Source organism: Anopheles marshallii, assembly GCF_943734725.1.
Source record: "Anopheles marshallii chromosome X unlocalized genomic scaffold, idAnoMarsDA_429_01 X_unloc_104, whole genome shotgun sequence".
In the NCBI taxonomy this organism is placed as follows: Eukaryota; Metazoa; Arthropoda; class Insecta; order Diptera; family Culicidae; genus Anopheles; species Anopheles marshallii.
This window is the reverse complement of record NW_026525674.1, coordinates 32121-45000: the sequence shown is the minus strand read 5'-3', so window position 1 is coordinate 45000 and position 12880 is coordinate 32121.

The window sequence follows — 12880 nt, the reverse complement described above, 5'->3', positions numbered from 1 at the left end:
GCTTTCGACGTAGCATGCTCGACGTGTGGCTTCCACGACAAGTGGTCCTCGAGGATGACCCCGAGGTACTTTATCGTGCGGGTCGGCATCCTCTCCACCCCGTTGACGCGCACCGGGACACGGGTGTTGTCTCTCCGCATTGTCGAGACGATGACCAGCTCGGTCTTGGCCGGAGCAAGCTCCAGGTGGTGTAGCGCCATCCACGAGCTGATCATTGTGATTGCCGTCTCTGCAAGCTGTGCCGCCGCCTGTGGTGTTGTTCCGCTCGCCAGTACGACAATGTCGTCCGCAAACCCGATCACTTCGGCGCCCTCAGGCAGCTCCAGCCGAAGCACGCCGTCGTACATCGCGTTCCACAGGGTCGGGCCCAGGATTGAGCCCTGTGGAACGCCCGCCGTGACCGTACGACGCACTGGCCCCTCGCTGGTCTCGTACACCAGCCTCCTCTCAGAAAAGTAGCTGCGCAATATTTTCTGGAGGGCTGCAGGGACCATCAGCTTCTGCAGGGCAACCGCGATCGCCTTCCAGCTGGCAGAGTTAAAGGCGTTCCTGACGTCCAGTGCTGCCACCACCAGACATCGAGGATCCCGCTGGTTGGTGCGGTGAAACGTCCTCGCGTGTTGTCCTCGCTCTATCACCCGCTCGATGGCCTGAAGCGTGGAGCGACCGCGCCGGAACCCGTACTGCCTTGCTGACAGGCGAGGAGCATCGCTGTCCTCCAAGTGGTCGTTCAGCCGATCTAAGATCAGCCGTTCGAACCCCTTGGCGACTGCTCCCAGCATTAGCAGCGGGCGGTGCGACGACGGATCGCCCGGCGGCTTACCTGGCTTCGTGACCAACACAAGGCGTGCCTCCTTCCATGCCGCAGGAAACTCCCCTCGCTCGAGCAGCTGATTGTACACCTTGGCGAAGACCTCCGGGTGCTTCCGCATTGCCGCCTTCACTGCGGCATTCGGGATACCGTCCAGCCCTGGCGCCTTGGAGGTGGCCATCCGCTCAGCCAGCGAAAGAATTTCCGAGCTCGTGACCGGCCTCAGAGCTTCATGTGAGGCGGTGCACGCGTCGATTTCAGGCCACTCGAACGCTGGGTGCTCCGGGAACAGGGCGTCGACGATCGGGCCGAGAACGGCTCGGTCCGTTTCCGGTGGCGCCCGGCTTCGCAGCTTCGCTCGCACGATCTTATAGCCAAGACCGAACACTTCCGCCTCGACGCCGTCTATCAGCTCCTGGAGGCAGCTCTCCTTGCTGGACTGGATGCCGGCCTTCAGCAAGCGTCGGCAGTCTTGCAGCTTTCCCGACGTCACGTCCCGCTCCGACGGTTGGGCCCGGTGATGTGCTATCTCCGCTGCCTCACACTCCTCTCTCAGGCGTTCGATTTCTGGAGACCACCAGTACACCTGGGGCTTGCGGTGGTAGGTAGCCCCGTGTACCCTCTCCATAATCTCGTCGCACGCTCGAGTGAGTCCGCCGACCAGCCCCTCCGGAGTGTCGACATGTCCGAAGTGGCCGTGCGTGAGTGCGACGTCGAAGCACTGCCGGTCGAACTGCTTCGTCTTCCAGCGCGTCCCGGCGTGCCTGGCTGTCCCGTCGTTGGCTGTTGCTCGGCTTCGGTGCTGCTGGCCACGTCGCTGGGGGCGCTGTCCAGGAACGTCCACCCCGAACTCGATGTATGCATGATCACTGCCTGAGAAGCGGTTAAGCACGCGCCATGAGTCCGGCCGTGCGATGAGCTGACTGGCAAAGGAGACGTCAACGACGCTTTCCCGTGCAACCCCGTTGCCCCTGAACGTGGGCGCGTTGCCACGGTTCAGCGTCTGCAGTGCCAGCTGCTCCACCACGCTCAGGAGCTCCTGCCCCTTCCGGGTGGTGCGCGCACTCCCCCACTCCTCGTTCCAGGCGTTGAAGTCCCCGGCCAGGACTGATGTTGCGTGTCCGACCAGCGACACCTCCACCGCACCGAGGAAGCTTTCGAAGTCTTCGATGCCGCTGCTGGGTGGCACGTAGCAGCTGGCGAACGTTACTCCCGCTATGGTGGCCACCACGAGTCCCGGGACGACGCTCCCCCAAAGCCGTTGAATAGGGTACGCCCCTGTTGCTATTATCGCCACGCTCTGTTCCGCATCGATGGCCCACCGCGGATCATCCCGAGGTGGTCGATATAGTTCGCAGGCGAGCACCACCTGAGCCCCTAACTCGCGAGCCGTCTGCAGCATGAGGTCTTGGGCTGCCCGGCTTCGCCCGAGGTTCACTTGCAGCACTTTTAGCGCCGGCACGTCGGATGCCCGACCGGGTGCGGGCCGCTGCACACGACGCAGCGCACCTCCGCCGTGCAGCTCTTCGCCTGGTGATCCGGCTTCCCGCAGCGAATGCAGCTTGTCGAGCGGTCCACTTCGCTCCTGCACGCAGCTCGGACGTGCCCCATCTCGAGGCACTTGTAGCACCGTTGCTGACGCGCCTGCAGAGGAGCCACCTTCCGGATCAGACACGATGTGTATTTGATCTTGACGCTCTTGTCGACCAGACCCTCCGCAGCCCTGGCTGTTACGCGGACTATCGCCACTTTCGTGCCGTCCCAGGCAGGTCGCAGGCGAACCGATGTCTCCTCCACCTCGCATTGGCACAGGTTGGTCAGCGCCATCGCCACATCGGTCTCCTTCGCTAAAGGGTCGACAGCGTCCAACCGGATTTCGACCATAGGCGTGACCAGCCGAGCTGAGGCCGGCCGTTCTGCCTTTGCGCAGACCTGCTTGATGCACTGCAGAACTTCTGCAGCGTCCGCGCTCTCCTTCAGCTCCATGACAAGCCTGGAGCGTGTGGTGCGTCGCCCGACGCCTAGGGCCTCAGCATGTTTCTCCATTTCTGGAGCCGTTCGGACAGCCTGGTACACCTCCGTCCAGGTTTGTCCCTCAGCTGGGGCGATTTCAATAGCGTCCGGCTTGGTTTTTCGCTGCCGCTGACGCCGACCTCCTCGTTGTGCTCCAGGCTGGCTACCCCGGGCCTGTTGTCCCTGATGTTGCTGGGGCTGCTGCTTAGACGGTCCTGCGATCGGCTGTCGCTGAACCGCTGCCCGTTGCGGTAGTTGCGGCCACTGCTGCTGCTGTTGCTGCGGCTTGTTCCCCGGTTGCCGGGCCGGCTTACGACGCACCACTTCAGCCCAGGAGCCGCCTTCCGGGTCTGAAAGCGGAGCTGCCGTTGCCGACACCGCTCCCTGCTGTCGCTGTTGCTGCTGCTGCTCACGACGTTGCTGCTGCTGCTGCTGCTGCTGCTGTTGCTGCTGCTGCTGCTGCCACTGCTGCTTCTGGCTGCCTCCATAGCCCAGCGTCTGTGCAAGGAGCTCTTGGAAGCTGGCTCGCTCCTCCCTCAGCTCGTTGCGCAGGCGCTCAATGTCTTCACGAGCCAGCGTCTCGCGCATCCGGGCTTCCTCTCGGGCCAGCTGCAAATCTTGCCGGGCCTGCACAGCATTTGTTTCCAACTGCTGCCGGAGCATCTGGATCTCCTGTTGCAGACCCACGATCGTCGCTCGCAGCTGCTCGTTGGTGAGCGACGTCTCATTGAGGAGCTGTCTCAGCTCCGACATTTCCGGGGACTGCTGCTTCGCTCCCGGAACAGATGTTCGTGTAAGAGCCACTCGCGGCTCCAGAATAGTGGAGAGCTTCGCCGGCCTCTCCTCCGTTGACTCCGTCCTGGAACGGAGGGTTCGCCCCGTCGACGACATCTCCACCTCTCACTGTTACGGGTGAGGGTGGAGGGGGGGGGGGGAGTCGGGGGAGGTGTTCTCCCCGACTCGCGGCGACGTAGCGCGTTGATTGACTCCCCACACGTTAAAATCGCTCTTCGCACCGGCCTTTTCCCTCCTGTAGGGGAGGGGGTAAATGGGAGGGGGAAGGGGGGGTGGCGGTCCGCTGCCTCTCGCCGAGACCTTTCCAACGATGCCTCGGGCGTGTCCCTAGCCCAAAGGATGGCCGAGTAATCACACTTTTAAGGATTTTACACTAAGTCTGATAAGTGCATAAATAGTTATCAAACTACTTATCAAACTTTTCACTCCTTCGTAGCTCCGCGAGTTTTAGTCCGAATCGCACGCGCGAGGGCTCGATCGACGGGGATTTTTGCCCCCCGTCGAGACACGTTTAAACGAAATAACGCCTTGGTACAAACTTTCGTACTTACTTAAGAAAAACCGGTCCCGACACACCGGAAACACGAAAATGTCTAAGTTTGGGGGCCTATATCTCAGCGAGTTTTGCACGTATGGAAACAGTAGACCCCTCAAACGAAGCGCACTGTTCTCACTAAGCGTTTCGCACTATTTTCGTACCGTTGAATTCGCCTAAGGGGGGGCAAAATCTACCGGAACCGAAAAACTACGGTTTTTCGGGCACCACTTCCGGTAGACCGCACACAGACGCGCTCACAAGGTCTCAATGGATGCGTCTTGTCAAGACCTTTCCACCGATACCCCAAACGTCCCGATCCGACCACCCTACACCTTATTAAAAAAAGAAAGGTGGTCCACGAAAAACTCCCCCCCCTTAAGGGGTGGGGGGGTGAAATTTGGGTGGGGGGTCGGCGGCCAGGATCGGGGGCCGGACACGTGAAATCGAAGCCCTGGCACGCGTGGCCTGGCTGATACGGCCGATTTTCACTCCAAACACTCGCACACACGCACGCACACAGAAACACACGGTACTCGGCCAAGAACGCGCAACCGAACAGCTGTCCCATACAAAATGTATGGGAACGAAAGACGCCGGAAATCGCCAAAACCTCCAACTTTGGAAGCCTATAACTCCGCAACGGTTCGTCGCACAAAAATGTTAGACCACTCTATCGACGCGGGATATTCTCACTTATAGTCCTCAAGTGTTTTTAAGATCACTAACGCACTTTTTGGGGGGTAAAACGGTCCCCCACCAAAAACTCACAGTTTTTCAAGTGCCACTTCCGGTGTAACGCACACACACACACATACAAAATTTTGTAAGATGCGTCTTACCGAGACGCATCCAACGACACCTTAATCGTCCGGATCGGTTCACAATTCGCCTTAATATTCAACAAAAACCTGCCCACGAAAAACTCCCCCCCCTTAATAGGTGAGGGGGTGAAATTTGGGTGGGGGGTCGGCGGCCAGGATCGGGGGCCGGACACTTGAAACCAAAGCCCTGGCACGCGTGGCCTGGCTGATACGGCCGATTTTCACTCCAAACACTCGCACACACGCACGCACACGGAAACACACGGCAAACGGAAAGTGCCTTAAATCGTGCACTTTGCCAAAAAGTTACACTTTTCGGTGCGCTTGCACCGGGCTTTACCGTTATGTTCTTCAGCACACTCGCGGCGACAACGCCAGATCGGGCGCAAACCGGTACTTTGCACTGACGTCACACGCGACGACACACGGTACTCGGCCAAGAACGCGCCACCGAACAGCTGTCCCATACAAAATGTATGGGAACGAAAGACGCCGGAAATCGCCAAAACCTCCAACTTTGGAAGCCTATAACTCCGCAACGGTTCGTCGCACAAAAATGTTAGACCACTCTATCGACGCGGGATATTCTCACTTATAGTCCTCAAGTGTTTTTAAGATCACTAACGCACTTTTTGGGGGGTAAAACGGTCCCCCACCAAAAACTCACAGTTTTTCAAGTGCCACTTCCGGTGTAACGCACACACACACACATACAAAATTTTGTAAGATGCGTCTTACCGAGACGCATCCAACGACACCTTAATCGTCCGGATCGGTTCACAATTCGCCTTAATATTCAACAAAAACCTGCCCACGAAAAACTCCCCCCCCTTGATAGGTGGGGGGGTGAAATTTGGGTGGGGGGTCGGCGGCCGAGATCGGGGGCCGGACACGTGGAACCAAGGTCCTCGGTGGCCGTTTGGTGTCTCTTTCGCACACTTTGTCTTACTCAGTATGCACTCACAGTATACACTCGCACGCACGCGTCGACAAGAGCTCATCCACAACACGTCCGTTCACTACGGAGGTTCGCTCGCAACTACAGGGATAACTGGCTTGTGGCCGCCAAGCGTTCATAGCGACGTGGCTTATTGATCCTTCGATGTCGGCTCTTCCTATCATTGTGAAGCAAAATTCACCAAGCGTAGGATTGTTCACCCTTTCAAGGGAACGTGAGCTGGGTTTAGACCGTCGTGAGACAGGTTAGTTTTACCCTACTGGTGTGTGCTGTATGCTGCTATCTTAACGGAATTCCTGTGCAGTACGAGAGGAACCACAGGTACGGACCACTGGCTCAATACTAGTTCGACCGGACTTTGGTATGACGCTACGTCCGCTGGATTATGCCTGAACGCCTCTAAGGTCGTATCCAATCCGAGCTGATAGCGCATCATAAACCCATTAGGTGATCGGAAGCTAGCGGGCTTAACAACCCTCTGAGATCCGTCGGTGCTGCCCCGTGCACACTGCCGTCTCATCCCCGCTATAGCACTAGACTGAGCCGCAACGGGCGGGTGTACGCTGCACGTGGAAGTACCTTATCACAGGGAACCCTGGTGGCTGTGCGCCCGTCGACCGTGGATACAACTAGTTTCGACACCTTCGACCGCCCGCAAACGACGGGACTACAGGCTGGGAGCTGCGAGTTGTAGAGATGCGTTCGCATCGATCCTCTCAGGCGACCCATGCTTGGTGGTGAAGTGGTTAGTTCGTGGAGTATAGGCTTGCTGCACTCGACAAGAGTGCTGCTTGCAAGGCTGTGGTGGTACGTATGGTAGTTGATGAGCATAGGCTTGCTGCACTCGACAAGAGTGCTGCTTGCAAGCCTATGGTGGTACGTGTACGGTAGTTGATGTGAGCATAGGCTTGCTGCACTCGACAAGAGTGCTGCTTGCAAGCCTATGGGTGGTGTGGTGTGTGGTGCATGATTAGCCTTTCAAGGAAGATGTGTCCTTGGGGCTAATCGGTTATTTTTATAAGTCCGGGAAACCTTTCTCGTCGGGATTCTTATCCTAAGCAACCACGAAAGCTTCCAAGAGTTGAAACATTGCCTATCAAGTAGGCCGTACCAGCCCATAGCAAACCAACCAAGATAATCTAACAGGCCAAGATTGGTTGGAGACTTCAAAATGTTGCTAAGTCCATGGCCACCATAAGCCATTTCTATCAAGAAGGCCATGGACAGTGCTTAGCAACCACGAAAGCGCCCAAGAGTTGAAACATTGCCTATCAAGTAGGCCGTACCGGCCCATAGCAACCCAACCAAGATAATCTAACAGGCCAAGATTGGTTGGAGATTTCAAAATTTGGCTAAGTCCATGGCCACCATAAGCCATTTCTATCAAGAAGGCCACGAACAGTGCTTAGCAACCACGAAAGCTTCCAAGAGTTGAAACATTGCCTATCAAGTAGGCCGTAGCAGCCCATAGCAACCCAACCAAGATACTCTAACAGGCCAAGATTGGTTGGAGACTTCAAAATTTGGCTAAGTCCATGGCCACCATAAGCCATTTCTATCAAGAAGGCCATGGACAGTGCTTAGCAACCACGAAAGCTTCCAAGAGTTGAAACATTGCCTATCAAGTAGGCCGTACCAGCCCATAGCAACCCAACCAAGATACTCTAACAGGCCAAGATTGGTTGGAGACTTCAAAATTTTGCTAAGTCCATGGCCACCATAAGCCATTTCTATCAAGAAGGCCATGGACAGTGCTTAGCAACCACGAAAGCTTCCAAGAGTTGAAACATTGCCTATCAAGTAGGCCGTAGCAGCCCATAGCAACCCAACCAAGATACTCTAACAGGCCAAGATTGGTTGGAGACTTCAAAATTTGGCTAAGTCCATGGCCACCATAAGCCATTTCTATCAAGAAGGCCACGAACAGTGCTTAGCAACCACGAAAGCTTCCAAGAGTTGAAACATTGCCTATCAAGTAGGCCGTAGCAGCCCATAGCAACCCAACCAAGATACTCTAACAGGCCAAGATTGGTTGGAGACTTCAAAATTTGGCTAAGTCCATGGCCACCATAAGCCATTTCTATCAAGAAGGCCACGAACAGTGCTTAGCAACCACGAAAGCTTCCAAGAGTTGAAACATTGCCTATCAAGTAGGCCGTAGCAGCCCATAGCAACCCAACCAAGATACTCTAACAGGCCAAGATTGGTTGGAGAATTCAAAATTTTGCTAAGTCCATGGCCACCATAAGCCATTTCTATCAAGAAGGCCATGGACAGTGCTTAGCAACCACGAAAGCTTCCAAGAGTTGAAACATTGCCTATCAAGTAGGCCGTAGCAGCCCATAGCAACCCAACCAAGATACTCTAACAGGCCAAGATTGGTTGGAGAATTCAAAATTTGGCTAAGTCCATGGCCACCATAAGCCATTTCTATCAAGAAGGCCACGAACAGTGCTTAGCAACCACGAAAGCTTCCAAGAGTTGAAACATTGCCTATCAAGTAGGCCGTAGCAGCCCATAGCAACCCAACCAAGATACTCTAACAGGCCAAGATTGGTTGGAGACTTCAAAATTTGGCTAAGTCCATGGCCACCATAAGCCATTTCTATCAAGAAGGCCATGGACAGTGCTTAGCAACCACGAAAGCTTCCAAGAGTTGAAACATTGCCTATCAAGTAGGCCGTACCAGCCCATAGCAAACCAACCAAGATACTCTAACAGGCCAAGATTGGATCTCAAAATGTTGCTAAGTCCATGGCCACCATAAGCCATTTCTATCAAGAAGGCCATGGACAGTGCTTAGCAACCACGAAAGCTTCCAAGAGTTGAAACATTGCCTATCAAGTAGGCCGTACCAGCCCATAGCAAACCAACCAAGATACTCTAACAGGCCAAGATTGGATCTCAAAATGTTGCTAAGTCCATGGCCACCATAAGCCATTTCTATCAAGAAGGCCATGGACAGTTCTAAACAACCACGAAAGCTTCCAAGAGTTGAAACATTGCCTATCAAGTAGGCCGTAGCAGCCCATAGCAACCCAACCAAGATAATCTAACAGGCCAAGATTGGTTGGAGATTTCAAAATTTGGCTAAGTCCAGATTTTTCTACCCTTCGGGAAAACAACCCTAGTTCACCAAGTTGAACGCGAAAAACTGTCCATAGGATACGCACAAAACGTTTATTGAGTTGGTCACCATATGTGGAAATTATGGTGAAAATAAGCCAAGTTCCGGAGTTTTTAACTCACACGAAACCACGAAAAACTTTCATTAGGAAAACTTGGTTGGAGCACCCTACTGCAGAACACACCGACATGGACGAAAGGGTCGACTGGCCAAGAGAAAAAATTTTTGCGGGACCACTCAAAACATCATAGTTAGACCTAGCAAATGATGAAAAGTGAAACCCGCGATCGATTGGAGAAACCTTATTTTACACTGAAAAATTCCACATAAGGAAAATTTGTATGGAGCACCCTACTGCAGAGCACACCGACAGGGCCGGGAAGGAAGGCCCGGTCCAAGAAAAAATTTTTGCGGGACCACTCAAAACATCATAGTTAGACCTAGCAAATGATGAAAAGTGAAACCCGCGATCGATTGGAGAAACCTTATTTTACACTGAAAAATTCCACATAAGGAAAATTTGTATGGAGCACCCTACTGCAGAGCACACCGACAGGGCCGGGAAGGAAGGCCCGGTCCAAGAAAAAAATTTTGCGGGACCACTCAAAACATCATAGTTAGACCTAGCAAATGATGAAAAGTGAAACCCGCGATCGATTGGAGAAACCTTATTTTACACTGAAAAATTCCACATAAGGAAAATTTGTATGGAGCACCCTACTGCAGAGCACACCGACAGGGCCGGGAAGGAAGGCCCGGTCCAAGAAAAAATTTTTGCGGGACCACTCAAAACATCATAGTTAGACCTAGCAAATGATGAAAAGTGAAACCCGCGATCGATTGGAGAAACCTTATTTTACACTGAAAAATTCCACATAAGGAAAATTTGTATGGAGCACCCTACTGCAGAGCACACCGACATGGACGAAAGGGTCGACTGGCTAAGAGAAAAAATTTTTGCGGGACCACTCAAAACATCATAGTTAGACCTAGCAAATGATGAAAAGTGAAACCCGCGATCGATTGGAGAAACCTTATTTTACACTGAAAAATTCCACATAAGGAAAATTTGTATGGAGCACCCTACTGCAGAGCACACCGACAGGGCCGGGAAGGAAGGCCCGGTCCAAGAAAAAATTTTTGCGGGACCACTCAAAACATCATAGTTAGACCTAGCAAATGATGAAAAGTGAAACCCGCGATCGATTGGAGAAACCTTATTTTACACTGAAAAATTCCACATAAGGAAAATTTGTATGGAGCACCCTACTGCAGAGCACACCGACAGGGCCGGGAAGGAAGGCCCGGTCCAAGAAAAAATTTTTGCGGGACCACTCAAAACATCATAGTTAGACCTAGCAAATGATGAAAAGTGAAACCCGCGATCGATTGGAGAAACCTTATTTTACACTGAAAAATTCCACATAAGGAAAATTTGTATGGAGCACCCTACTGCAGAACACACCGACAGGGCCGGGAAGGAAGGCCCGGTCCAAGAAAAAATTTTTGCGGGACCACTCAAAACATCATAGTTAGACCTAGCAAATGATGAAAAGTGAAACCCGCGATCGATTGGAGAAACCTTATTTTACACTGAAAAATTCCACATAAGCAAAATTTGTATGGAGCACCCTACTGCAGAGCACACCGACAGGGCCGGGAAGGAAGGCCCGGTCCAAGAAAAAATTTTTGCGGGACCACTCAAAACATCATAGTTAGACCTAGCAAATGATGAAAAGTGAAACCCGCGATCGATTGGAGAAACCTTATTTTACACTGAAAAATTCCACATAAGCAAAATTTGTATGGAGCACCCTACTGCAGAGCACACCGACAGGGCCGGGAAGGAAGGCCCGGTCCAAGAAAAAATTTTTGCGGGACCACTCAAAACATCATAGTTAGACCTAGCAAATGATGAAAAGTGAAACCCGCGATCGATTGGAGAAACCTTATTTTACACTGAAAAATTCCACATAAGCAAAATTTGTATGGAGCACCCTACTGCAGAGCACACCGACAGGGCCGGGAAGGAAGGCCCGGTCCAAGAAAAAATTTTTGCGGGACCACTCAAAACATCATAGTTAGACCTAGCAAATGATGAAAAGTGAAACCCGCGATCGATTGGAGAAACCTTATTTTACACTGAAAAATTCCACATAAGCAAAATTTGTATGGAGCACCCTACTGCAGAGCACACCGACAGGGCCGGGAAGGAAGGCCCGGTCCAAGAAAAAATTTTTGCGGGACCACTCAAAACATCATAGTTAGACCTAGCAAATGATGAAAAGTGAAACCCGCGATCGATTGGAGAAACCTTATTTTACACTGAAAAATTCCACATAAGCAAAATTTGTATGGAGCACCCTACTGCAGAGCACACCGACAGGGCCGGGAAGGAAGGCCCGGTCCAAGAAAAAAATTTTGCGGGACCACTCAAAACATCATAGTTAGACCTAGCAAATGATGAAAAGTGAAACCCGCGATCGATTGGAGAAACCTTATTTTACACTGAAAAATTCCACATAAGCAAAATTTGTATGGAGCACCCTACTGCAGAGCACACCGACAGGGCCGGGAAGGAAGGCCCGGTCCAAGAAAAAATTTTTGCGGGACCACTCAAAACATCATAGTTAGACCTAGCAAATGATGAAAAGTGAAACCCGCGATCGATTGGAGAAACCTTATTTTACACTGAAAAATTCCACATAAGGAAAATTTGTATGGAGCACCCTACTGCAGAGCACACCGACAGGGCCGGGAAGGAAGGCCCGGTCCAAGAAAAAATTTTTGCGGGACCACTCAAAACATCATAGTTAGACCTAGCAAATGATGAAAAGTGAAACCCGCGATCGATTGGAGAAACCTTATTTTACACTGAAAAATTCCACATAAGGAAAATTTGTATGGAGCACCCTACTGCAGAGCACACCGACAGGGCCGGGAAGGAAGGCCCGGTCCAAGAAAAAATTTTTGCGGGACCACTCAAAACATCATAGTTAGACCTAGCAAATGATGAAAAGTGAAACCCGCGATCGATTGGAGAAACCTTATTTTACACTGAAAAATTCCACATAAGCAAAATTTGTATGGAGCACCCTACTGCAGAGCACACCGACAGGGCCGGGAAGGAAGGCCCGGTCCAAGAAAAAATTTTTGCGGGACCACTCAAAACATCATAGTTAGACCTAGCAAATGATGAAAAGTGAAACCCGCGATCGATTGGAGAAACCTTATTTTACACTGAAAATTCCACATAAGGAAAATTTGTATGGAGCACCCTACTGCAGAGCACACCGACAGGGCCGGGAAGGAAGGCCCGGTCCAAGAAAAAAATTTTGCGGGACCACTCAAAACATCATAGTTAGACCTAGCAAATGATGAAAAGTGAAACCCGCGATCGATTGGAGAAACCTTATTTTACACTGAAAAATTCCACATAAGGAAAATTTGTATGGAGCACCCTACTGCAGAGCACACCGACAGGGCCGGGAAGGAAGGCCCGGTCCAAGAAAAAATTTTTGCGGGACCACTCAAAACATCATAGTTAGACCTAGCAAATGATGAAAAGTGAAACCCGCGATCGATTGGAGAAACCTTATTTTACACTGAAAAATTCCACATAAGGAAAATTTGTATGGAGCACCCTACTGCAGAGCACACCGACATGGACGAAAGGGTCGACTGGCTAAGAGAAAAAATTTTTGCGGGACCACTCAAAACATCATAGTTAGACCTAGCAAATGATGAAAAGTGAAACCAGCGATCGATTGGAGAAACCTTATTTTACACTGAAAAATTCCACATAAGGAAAATTTGT